Source organism: Fragaria vesca, linkage group LG3, assembly GCF_000184155.1.
Source record: "Fragaria vesca subsp. vesca linkage group LG3, FraVesHawaii_1.0, whole genome shotgun sequence".
Lineage (NCBI taxonomy): Eukaryota > Viridiplantae > Streptophyta > Magnoliopsida > Rosales > Rosaceae > Fragaria > Fragaria vesca.
In genome coordinates, this window is record NC_020493.1 from 10,433,850 (window position 1) to 10,445,369 (window position 11,520).

Genomic DNA, 11,520 nt, shown 5'->3' on the forward strand with positions numbered 1-11,520 from the left:
TTAAATGGATTAAAATCATTAAATGCTATTATCAACTATCAACATATGTCACACCAAGTGACTCATTTCCATGTGCATTGCCAGCATGCAATTTTAGTTTCATTTCTTTTAAGGAATGCACAATATAAGCATTATATTTTTCTCACAATGATTCATAACAACTCGCATCAAAAACTAAATTTATAAGCAAAAATAACCTTTCATAGATATTTTATTAGTCCCGTGCAGATATACGGGTAAAAGACTAGTAACAATAATCAAAGCGGGAAATTGAAGATTGCAAATAGAATTGGAGACAGGAAATTAACGAAGATAAACAAATATATACCCCGCCTCTCCCGCCCTACCCCGTTGCCAGAATGCCATCCCGTATTCATAAGTGAGGGTCGAATTGCCCTAGCAGTAGGGACACATCGCCCTCCATCTGTTTTTCTAACCCTAATAATTAAGACTACCCCATGACTCCATGAGTCTCCACTAAATGTTGGAACATGGTTATGACGATCGATGACTCTCACTAGCTGACCGGCCGGCTATATAATACAAACCTCTGTGTGTGTACGGAGGGGAATATAGAAGACGACGTTTCTTTACATCCATTAATATCATTGGGGACACAGAGAGGGGACATCTTCTCCCATTAACCACCATGATCGAGCTTAGCTAGCTTCCATGCATGGACCCCTAAATAAGAGCTCGATCAAAGTCCTCCACTGCCGGTGGTGGGCTAAGCTGCTATAGCACCACCCGACCCCTTCTAGTCTTTTCAAGAGAGAGAACGAGCTAGGGAGGGTGAGCTAGGTCGTGAGCATTACTCTAATGAGTTACCCTTATAACGTAAGCTCCATTAGTTAATCTTATATATACGTATTCTAAAAAAGATGCTTACTTAATTCCCAACTTAACATATAGACCTATATGATTATGGAATTGGGAGAAGCAAAAAAGGGTTCTTAATAAACATATAAATTATATATCATTATACAATGCCCAATGAAGATGCATCTTTGGTCATTGTTCATGTACATTGAACCTTCCCTAGAAGATATAATGCTTAGGAAAATTTTTTGATTCTGTACTTTGTTGGGAAACAAAGTATAAAGTTATCTGTATGATTATATATATAACAACTCCTTTATTCTATAATTGATTTCAAAACAAAAGCAAGGTTGCTACGAGAAATGAAAATTGTCATACTTTTTCTTTATTTTGACTAAATCCACCAACGGAATTTGTTCTGCCATGCATGACTATTTGTAGAAGTATTAAAGTATCAAAGATTTCATATTAAAAAGAAGTATCAAATTCAATTGTCTACGCGAGAAGGATACATGTTGAATAATAATTGACTAAAAAATTCATGGTTAGTCACATTTAGATGCAAATTCATTAACAGCGGGGAAAATTATTTTAAAATAGAGTTATTTTGTTTTCAACTCTTGAATATAAATCTATTGGTGATTGGTCATGAATCTTTTAGTCAGTAACTGACCAGGTACACACGTACTAATGTGTTATATATGTTTATAACCTTGTCTATACCGATCGAGAAATGAAAACCCTTTAAGCTACCATGTTAAACAGTAACAACCCTTTAGCATTGTGTTGTAATTATTCACATTCATCCACGTTTAAATTTAGGCGCTTAATGTTTGAAATCTAGACATTATATATAGCTTTGGGTTCTATACTTCTATATATGGTCTAAACGTCGACCCTTGAGCTTTAGACCTAATAACGTGTCATAAGTTTAACTATCCTTAAAAGGCCAATCTTAGGAGTGATCTTGAATCCTAGCCGGAGGTCGATCATTTTGGCAGCAAACACCACAGCCATTGAGCTCTAATTCATTTCAGAACTAGCTAGGTTTGTATATTAACTCTTAACTGCAATTCTTTCTTTAGTTTCATTCCCAACTTTGAACTGACTCTCTGACCATAATTTTGTTGTCCAACCAACTCAAACTTTAGAACATAGCAAGCTATGAGTAACACCGGGCGGGATGGAGCTTCTTTTTTTCTCTTTTTCTTGATGATGCATGCACTAAATTTCAATTTCCCTAATTGTTAAGATGAAGCAGTGAAATAGACTACACATCCATTTAGAAATGGAGTTCGATTTCAAGTCTTCTGAGTCAACAAAGAATCATGGCATCGGTCTCTCTATAACAAAACCCGATTGCAAATCTAATCATACACAAAGAAATATGCAATAAAATCGTCAGATATATACCTAAGCTAATTTTTCTTTTGGCTGTTGACACGCAATGCAGCCTATGTTAAAACTGAGAGAAAGCTACTAGGTTCAAATTAAGAGTCATGCTTTGAAAAGCATACAGGTCCCTGACAATTGCATCGGAAAATAATGTGAATTATAGTTCTTTGTCTATATAGGTTCTAAGATTCTTATGTACCTTTCTCACGTCAAATCACCCCCTCCCTTAATTCCGTAAATGAGTTAGTTGAAAAAACAAGAAACAAAGATATAAAACTCGAACCGATTAGCTAGTCAGGCTTGTGACTTCTATGATAAAGAGCATTTTCCCTCCTATTTGACCTAGTCGAGAGTCTAACTAGTTTTATAGACACAAAAAAGGAAAATTTACTCAATTTATAATGCTAAAACTCATGCTTTTTATACTCTCATTTCAATTTTTAGGTTACGCTACAAGTAACAAATGATCGACTAATTAAGTAGCCGATGCTCTTACATATTTTGACACCTAATTTTCTAGTATGACTAAGTGGGATATGCCTATAAATTTCGTTCATTCTCTTTATAGCAAAGATGAGTTAGAACTTCCTAACTTTTTTTAGTTTCAATAATGTCTGAACCCAAAATAAGATCTTATTTTGTTTAGTCTTTCTCTTCCCTTCTATTTTGATTTAAAAGACTTGCTAATAAAATAAAACAATAATTTGATACAAGTCTGGATGCTGCCGATATATATAGTTCGCCCGTAGAAGTCCACAACCTTAATTTGCCGCTGACATTTTAGTCGGCGAAAGTCATCAACCAATTCAATAATTCATAGAAAGAAGTTTTTTTGTGCGCAGCGTCTAAAAGTGAGAATTCAATAAGAAATGCATCAAACATTTAAACCGGCGGGCTGTTGTTCGTGTTGTTGAATCTTCTGTTTGGCAGGAGGTTGTTGATTTATGTAGTTTACTAATTACTAACTTCTTATCTTACTGGTTTTCGATCTTTTACACAGATGAGGCTCTTTAAAATTACTAACCCAAGTCACAGTTGATAGAACGTCATAATAATGAAAGTTCAGAACCTTCTACACCTCAGTTGTTTATTACTACTCCAAAGCAATTTCGTCCAAAACTACCAAATAAGTTTTAATTCAATTAACGTGTAGAGGTTGTTGTTGCAATTAAGATGATCGGATGAAAGTAGCACGGCTCACCAAAACTGCCCAGAGATACGAAATGAAGTTAGTGGTTAATTTGAGTATAAGAAACTCGGTCATATGTGAATTGTCCCGCCAAACATGAAAGATGGCATGCATATTCGACTCCTTTGTTAATTAGAACTTCTATCTATATCATTTACAAAATAGTTCAAGCAATACTTCCAATATTGATAACCTCTATATTACTATACTTCTAAAACAAATGAAATCACACTACTGAAATCCAAGTGTGTGCAATAAGGTTATTTATATAGACCGAATTAAAAAATATTAATTATTTATTAATCAGTTATGTTGTGACGACCTTTTTGATTAACGAGTTTTCCTCGTATCACAAATTTGAGTATCCATTCTTTGTAATTGACGTGATAGATACAACACAACCGTAACTTGAGCTTAACACGATTAGACATGATCGAGGAATTGCATTAGACTACAACAGAAATGAAACTTAACCAAAGACGAGCAAACAAATTACAGAATACAAACCAAGCTATTATTCCAAAAAAAAAAATAATAAAATCAACTTGTTACTTGCATAATGCTGATCTCACAATCAATAATTTCCCCACATCCTATGCCAGCTAGATGTCTTTTTTAAGCATCTAACCCTAGCTATGATGATTAAAAACAGACCCAACACTGAATATGCTAGTCACAATCCTCGAGTTACCATCAAAATTAGAGTTTGGATTAGAAAATACTACGAAGCTCAGAAAAACGGCCGGTTTTGACCACCATAGGACCTCCCCACCTATAAACTCACCTTCTACTTTCATTCTGCATATATTAACTTCGACGTACTGCCACCCTTACACTATACCTTATAAGGAAGCAGCACCCTTTTGTGAAACCCTAGCTGATTTCCTTATCAAAATTTAGGTTTCGTTCTGGAAAAAGATCGATATGAAGCTCGCTCGATCACAAGTGCTAGCGGTTTCGACCACCATATATAGGACCTCCCCGGTAAATTCATCCTCGATCTACTGCTGCTCTACACCAAGTAGGAAGCAGCATCTTTCACTGTGCAAACTAAGGTGCCCTAAGTCGATCGCGATTTCCCTAAGTGGATCACAACTCACGTACAGATGGAGCTGCACGTTATTACTTGTATTTCCATGATTTCTCACATGACAGCCACGCACCATTTCTGCCCCATTACCCTCTTCTTCTTCTTCTTCTTCTTCTTCTTCTTCTATTACTATACTTACATTCTGGAACGCAACCCGCCATTTCGATCTTCAACCACTCCCCTTCATTATTGGGGTGCTTATAATTATGGTTTCACACCCCGGCCCTCTCATTCATATGCAATTATCAAAAAATAATTGCGCTAGTAATTTGTAATTTTGACTTGAAATAATTTAACGGTTTTTAATTTCATCTTGACCATATATATATACGACCATTCACTTGAGGTTGAGGTTATTACAGTGGAATTGAGTGAAAACAATGACTAACACTGAATTTGTTGCTGTGGGAGTGTGGATGCATCTTCAATTTTGTTTGACAAAATGGGTAAGTCATTACAATATATGTAATGAAAACCAAGAGATCTCCCTAGCTACTTTAGGACTAATTTTGACCGAAAGTAATAAGTAACACTGAATTTGTTGCTAGCATGGAAGATCTTCAGTTTTTATGATTTTCAAGCTTCTTAATAAACACATTGATTGAATTTTTTATTTGCATTAATAAAGGATCATTCCAATTTTTTGACCTACTATTTTTAGGATCGATCCTTATACGTAGTTGAGTGAAAACTTCTACCCATGATGCTCGATGAGTTACTCGTTTAAGGTTGACTCCATTTGATCAAGGCTAATCACACTAGTTTGATGAAAACAAAAGATGGGGTACGGTCGTTCCATTAACCAGTTTTCAGCTAATGAACGATTGACCTTTCAGAATTTGAAATTACTAAAACAAAAATGATTGAACCTCTAAATTAGAACATAAATTAATTTTACAAAAAAGACAGAACAACGGGGTATGAAGTAAAACCCACGGAAAAAAGACTAGAACAGGGACAAGCATGGCCCATGAATCATTATTGTACCGATATTATCCCAACTTAACTACCTTTAAGGTGTTGGGTTTTAACCACAAAAGGCCTCGGTACAATTGGATATGATCCATCCACTTATAAGTTGTATTTTATTTGTCCCTTTTCTGATGTGAGATCTTTCCTCTCCAACACTCCCCCTCACGTGCAACCTAATTTTTAGGTCTGCACGTGGAATTCATTCAGTCCAATTACCACATCGGAAATCGGTAATGCTTCAGTCCAAGGCCCACTGCAGGCACTTGGTATGGTATGGGCCAATCGGAATTTTTCCGCTGGCAATTCGATGAACCCAAATCTGGGCTCATTATGCTGGGAGATTTTCTCCCGTTACGCTGGGAGACGTAATTGAAGAGGGACCCGCTCTTATACCAACTAGAACAGGGACAAGCATGGCCCATGGATCACTATTGTACCGATATTATCCCAACTTAACCACCTTTAAGGTGTTGGGTTTTAACCACAAAAGGCCTCGGTACAATTGGATATGATCCATCCACTTATAAGTTGTATTTTATTTGTCCCTTTTCTGATGTGGGATCTTTCCTCTCCAACAAAAAGAACCATAGCAGCACCTATGAAACTCAAGCCTTCTCTTTGAAGACCACGTACTAGCACCCATCTCGTCCGGTGGAAACCCTGGCTATTGGATGGCCCTTTGGCTTAACCGATGCTAGGGTTTCGCTACCGGATGAGACTTGTTTCTACTGCCCAGTAGTTTTCTTTGACAGTGGCTTGGCTCTAGGGTGATATAGGAAGAATCCAGGTCCATGACCTTTGCAAGTTTGGGGAGATCGGTGATTGCTTTTAGTCTAAAGGTGGCGGGGGACTTTGAAAGAAGCGCCCATGATCGAGTTGGTGTGATTTGGATGCTTTTTAAAGGATTGTGTTTCGGTAAGACTTAGCAAGAGCTGATTTTGGTGGTTGTCGAACCTCATCGGACAATGGTGGCATAGTCACTGTGATTTACGAGGATTTGTGGTGGTTCTTGTGGTTGCGAATCGGCGGTGACTATGGAATATGGTGTGGTGGCACATGGGTCAGTGGGCACGGGTCTTCTCTGATGGGCCTGGGGTTGGGCTTCTTTAAGACTGCTGGGACCTAGTTGGGCTAGGGCTCTAAGTTGGGGCCTTATCCCTTTTATCCCTTTGGGGAACTATAGGGGTTTTCCCCCAATCTAGAGTTCTAGTCTTTCCACCTTAGCCTAGACATTTGATTGTGGACTACTTCTGTTCGATTCTGGGTTTCTAGTAGTTGTACATCAATTGCGGTCTCTAGGCGACTATTTCTACCTACAATAGGGATTTGATAGGAATGATTTAAGGTCATTTGTATGTAGGCTTAATAAACTGAGCTAAACCTTTTTGCAATGAGGGTACTTTTCAGTTATTTTTACTTGTTTACTACCAGAGAACTTTGGTGTAAGCCAATAAATGTTGTAAGTGCCTTCTGGTTATAGATAAGTAATGAAAGTATATAATTTCCTTCAAATTGTTTACTTCCAGAGAACTTTGGTGCAAGCCAATAAATGTTGTAAGTGCCTTCTGGTTATAGATAAATAATGAAATTATATATTTTCCTTAAAAAAAAAAAGGGCAGAGCAACCGAATTTCCACTAGATAACTAAAACAAAAACTTGTTAGCTAGGTTAATGCCCACCTCAAGTATGAAGTATGAAGTATTTACTGTACAAGTTATTGAATAAAATATTGTCTAACATAAACGGATTGACTTTATTTGCTGATGAAAATAGTTACATTAAGGGAATGAACACAATGTGTGTGTGTGAATTAACAAGCACCACCATTAACTAGCTAATCATACATACATATATATAAGCTATAAAGCGTAACGATGTGACGATTGAGATTCTAAATTCAGAAACAGATTCCCTGATGAATGTTGAAGAAAATCAAAGAAGAATCTCAGGTAGGTGGTCGTCTAGATAAGATTGAAGAAGAATGCTAACTTTGCATAGCAATTAACTAAGGTAATCGGTGGCCGGTCAAAACTTTAGGAGGTGCTTCAGCTAGCTTCTCCCAAATAAGTTTGAAAAAGAAACGATAATGAAAAAACCACAAGGTGTTAGATTCTGTTGAAGCCTTTCAAGTATGGCAAGGGTTGAGGGGAAGGGGTAGAAGCTCTCTACGCTTTGTATCACTTTCACCTCACCGTCGACTGTCACTAACTTAACTTATATCAAATTCGATTTTTTTTTAGTAATGGCATAACCAGGAAATATATTGATCACCAGCCATAATAGGCCGTCACATATCCTCTTGCTGCCTCTAGGACAGAACAAGGAGTTGTAGTAGTACCCACTGGTGATACATAGAAACAGACCTACTCATTATACAATTGAATACGTAGAGATATCAGATCGATATCCTCCTTCGATACTACTCCAGAGTACGTTAGAGAAAAACTTAGAGAACAAAACTTCAGAAAATAGACTCAAAACACCTAGCGGTGCCATGACACATGTAATGTGCTTAGGATCTTAATGTACTAGTGGAATCAAGGCCCAACTGGGCTTTAGCATGAGCAGGAATATGTCTCTCCACGCGCGTTGAGCAATACCGCACGGTAACGTCTACCGCCGTCATGATTAAACCAGGTGCTCGCCGAACCAGCAAACGACATCACCACGTCACAAACCTATGCCGCATCGCAGTTCTATCAGATCTTACACTGGGACTGCCGTTTAGATTCCACTGGTTATAGATCTCATGCCTCCACCGCCGTTCATACCTTCAAGGAGAAACCATGCCGCCACCAGGGAAGTCTACACTGAAACAATCATAATACAAGAAACTAAGAAAGAAAAGTTGACTACGGATCAAACCAAAAAAAAATAAAAAGTTTGAGTCATGTATTTTTTTTTTTGAAAATGGGCTAAATCGGCCGCCCTCATGCCTTAACCATTAACGAAACCGCAAAATACAAGGGGGGGGGGACATAAAACCTAAACCCCATATTGCCTGAACATCCTGAAATAATATCAAGAGTTCTCAATCCTATGCATTCTAACAAGCACCATTTAGCAAGGAGTGCATCAGTGGCTACTCTATTTGCTTTACAATTTTGGTGACATACCTGAAAGACAATGCTCGTGCAGAGCCATAAGTTACTATGTCTAACAGCTTTCCTACTATGTTGCCACTGGAATAGATTACCAGTGACACTGAGTTTCATCTTGCCACTGGGAGGTTGCGACCATTTGAAACTCGCCGCCTTCCAAGAGCAAACATGGTACGTAAATCGCGCAAACCGGGATGTAACCCACGTATCCAGATCAGATAGAGATCAGGACTTATTGTAAACTTAAAATAAATTACAACTAAAAAACAAAATACCACAGCCAAGCCCAAATAAAGAGACAAGACCCAATCTTCCACAGAAGAATCAAGAAGAAAACACGGTGCTCGCTGAACCTGGTCAATCCCATCGCCGGCCGTCACCGATGGTTCACCACCTACTCGGCCGCGTCTGCATCGCCGGAGCGCCCAACCCACTCTGCCCTCCCCCTCGCGCAGAAGAACGCAACCCTTGCTCTGCAACCTCACCTCCAGACCAGATCAAAAAGATCTTAACCCGTTCGGAGTGATCTGATCGAAGCCTAGCCGCGCCGCCACAATCTCTCCAGTTCCCAGCCACCACCATTGCAGCGCACCCCATCCCCTCCGTCGATCAGACCAACAATGGGAGAACCAACATCCAAGCAGAGCCCTGCCTTCACCCTTCCTCACCCTGCAAACCGCCACCAAAAGTTCCCCATCACGATCAAGGATCTCAATAGGGGAAGCTGGCTTATTCTGAACCCACACGGGGCCGACAAGGCCTGTCCGACGACGGTGAGAGAGCACGTCGCCGGACAGGGATGCATCTTCGACTTTTGCTCTCAGCCTCTAGGGTTTTTATGACGGAACCAAATAAACATAGTTTGAGTCATGTATAACAATGAAAATTCATCAGCCAACCTAGTGGGTAATCACTTTTCTAACATGGCAGATGGACAACCACATTTTTAAGTGTAAATGTCGGTTTTGACTGACACTTGAATTTTCTGTTACCGTCATGTTTGAATAATTTTTTTTTGGTCATATGTTTGAACCAATTTGGGAACGATGAAAATTTAACTCAGTGAGCTCTCTCCGTAATTTTTCTTGTTCTTCTAGAGTGGTCGGAGAGTAGCTCGTGAGGGTTTGGATTTCTCTATCCTAACCGCCTCATCTCCCCTCACCTTTACCCGCCCAACAATCATCATTATGTTGGTCTTTGGCCAGAATGTCGCCACGAAGTAGTACGGCGGCAACAACAGCCTACGTCAATCTCGCTCATAGAGGACACCTCAATCTCTGCGTATGTTGACGTAGTCGTGGCAAAGGACGAGAAGGAGACTTACGGCGGCGTGGTAGGGGAGGGCCGCTATAGTTGGTATGAGGATGGGGAGGAGGGAAGTGACAACTACAAAGGTAGTGGCGCGCATAAGAGGAGCTGCGGATTGCGCCCATGCGAGGTCAAAACTAGAAGTGTAGATGTTGATGTGAGTATAGACTTTTTTGATTGACATAACAGTTTTGTGAGCGCTTCGTTAACATAAATGAGGTGAGTCCTCATTAGTTGGTTGGGGGGGGGGGGGGGGGGGGGGGGGTAGGGGGGAAGAATCTCCAAACATCAAAACTTTTTTTTTAAGAAGATTACAATTACAATTTTATTATCCATTATGGAGGTAAATGCCAAAAGTCTTACTAGGAAAATGAAAGGTGTGGATGATGAAGTTGGTAGAATAAGTAGTTTTTTTAGTATGAAGTGTAATTTTTTCTTTCTTCTGTTGACAGTGTTACATACAGTATCCCCAAAGTCTTTTTAGGTTTAGAAATTGAGTGCATGTTTCTAATTATGCATTTCTCTGGCCATTTTCACAACTTTAAGGTATAAACCTAGGTTTGAGAGCACATCCAACCAGACGAAAACCAACAAGTCACTTGCAATGGTTTAGTATGAAGTGCATATAGTCCTACCTATAAACATCTCTTGATTAAATAGTAAATTTAAACATCAACTGATCGCTTATTCACATTTTTACATTCATATCCTTATTGTTCATACAAAAATATGGATTTACCTAATTCGAGTGAGTGATATTTAAATTACAACCACATATTTCTACAAAAAGCCAAAAGAAATATTTTCAACAACATACTCGAATAGTAGATGCTCAAAAGGAAACTTAAGTTTAGATATTGTATTTATGATAACGAGTTTATGTTTTTTTCAATGAAAACAATACAAAATTACTTATAATATATGAGACAAAATATTGATAATATCATTTCCTTATTAAGTGGCCTCAAATTTGGTTCAACAATAAGGAAGGGCCATAGATTCTTCACAATCTTTTTGTTTTTGTTTTTGTATCATTTTGGTCAATGTAACATTGTGTTTTGTGTCGTTACTGATAGGGTAATTATATGTCGTTTTGTCAACCAAGAATTGCTAAATTGTGCATCGTCGCACAACATGCATGGAAAACACGTTTCGACTCCGACCTTACGACTATTTTGCCATAAAGACCGATACCTTTACTCGTTTTTCCTATCAATGGGTACGCATTAGTCGTTTACTAGGTTCACCGATTCTTTTTTCCTTTTGACGTTATTTTTGTCTTCAACCAATTTAAGTCTTTGCATTTTACTTCCACATGCACCGCATGACACATAATTGTCGAAAATCCAGTATCAAAAGAAGAGATAAACACCGGAATTAAATGGAGTCAAATTTGAAACAACCGCCCCAAAAAATCGACAAGGGGGGGGGGGGGTAAAATGTGAAAATCAAAAGGTAAATTACCTCTTTGGACTGCCCTTGTGACTTTTGTTTAACATGCGTTGTAGCAATTAATCTCATGATTATAGCACATAATTAGGCTAAATCAATGTGGAGTCAAGGTGTCACTGTTGTAAAGGTGATGGAGAGTGGAGTAGTAGGGCAACGTTTTCTTCTGCGAAGAAGAAGAAGAAGAAGAAATAAA

General features: G+C 38.5%; 1 pseudogene across 1 annotated transcript in view; it reads left to right on the plus strand.

The window, feature by feature from the left end:
* Positions 1-11,520, plus strand: part of LOC101292394 — a 1,325,780-nt pseudogene that overhangs the window by 866,362 nt on the left and 447,898 nt on the right. The window lies entirely within an intron of this gene.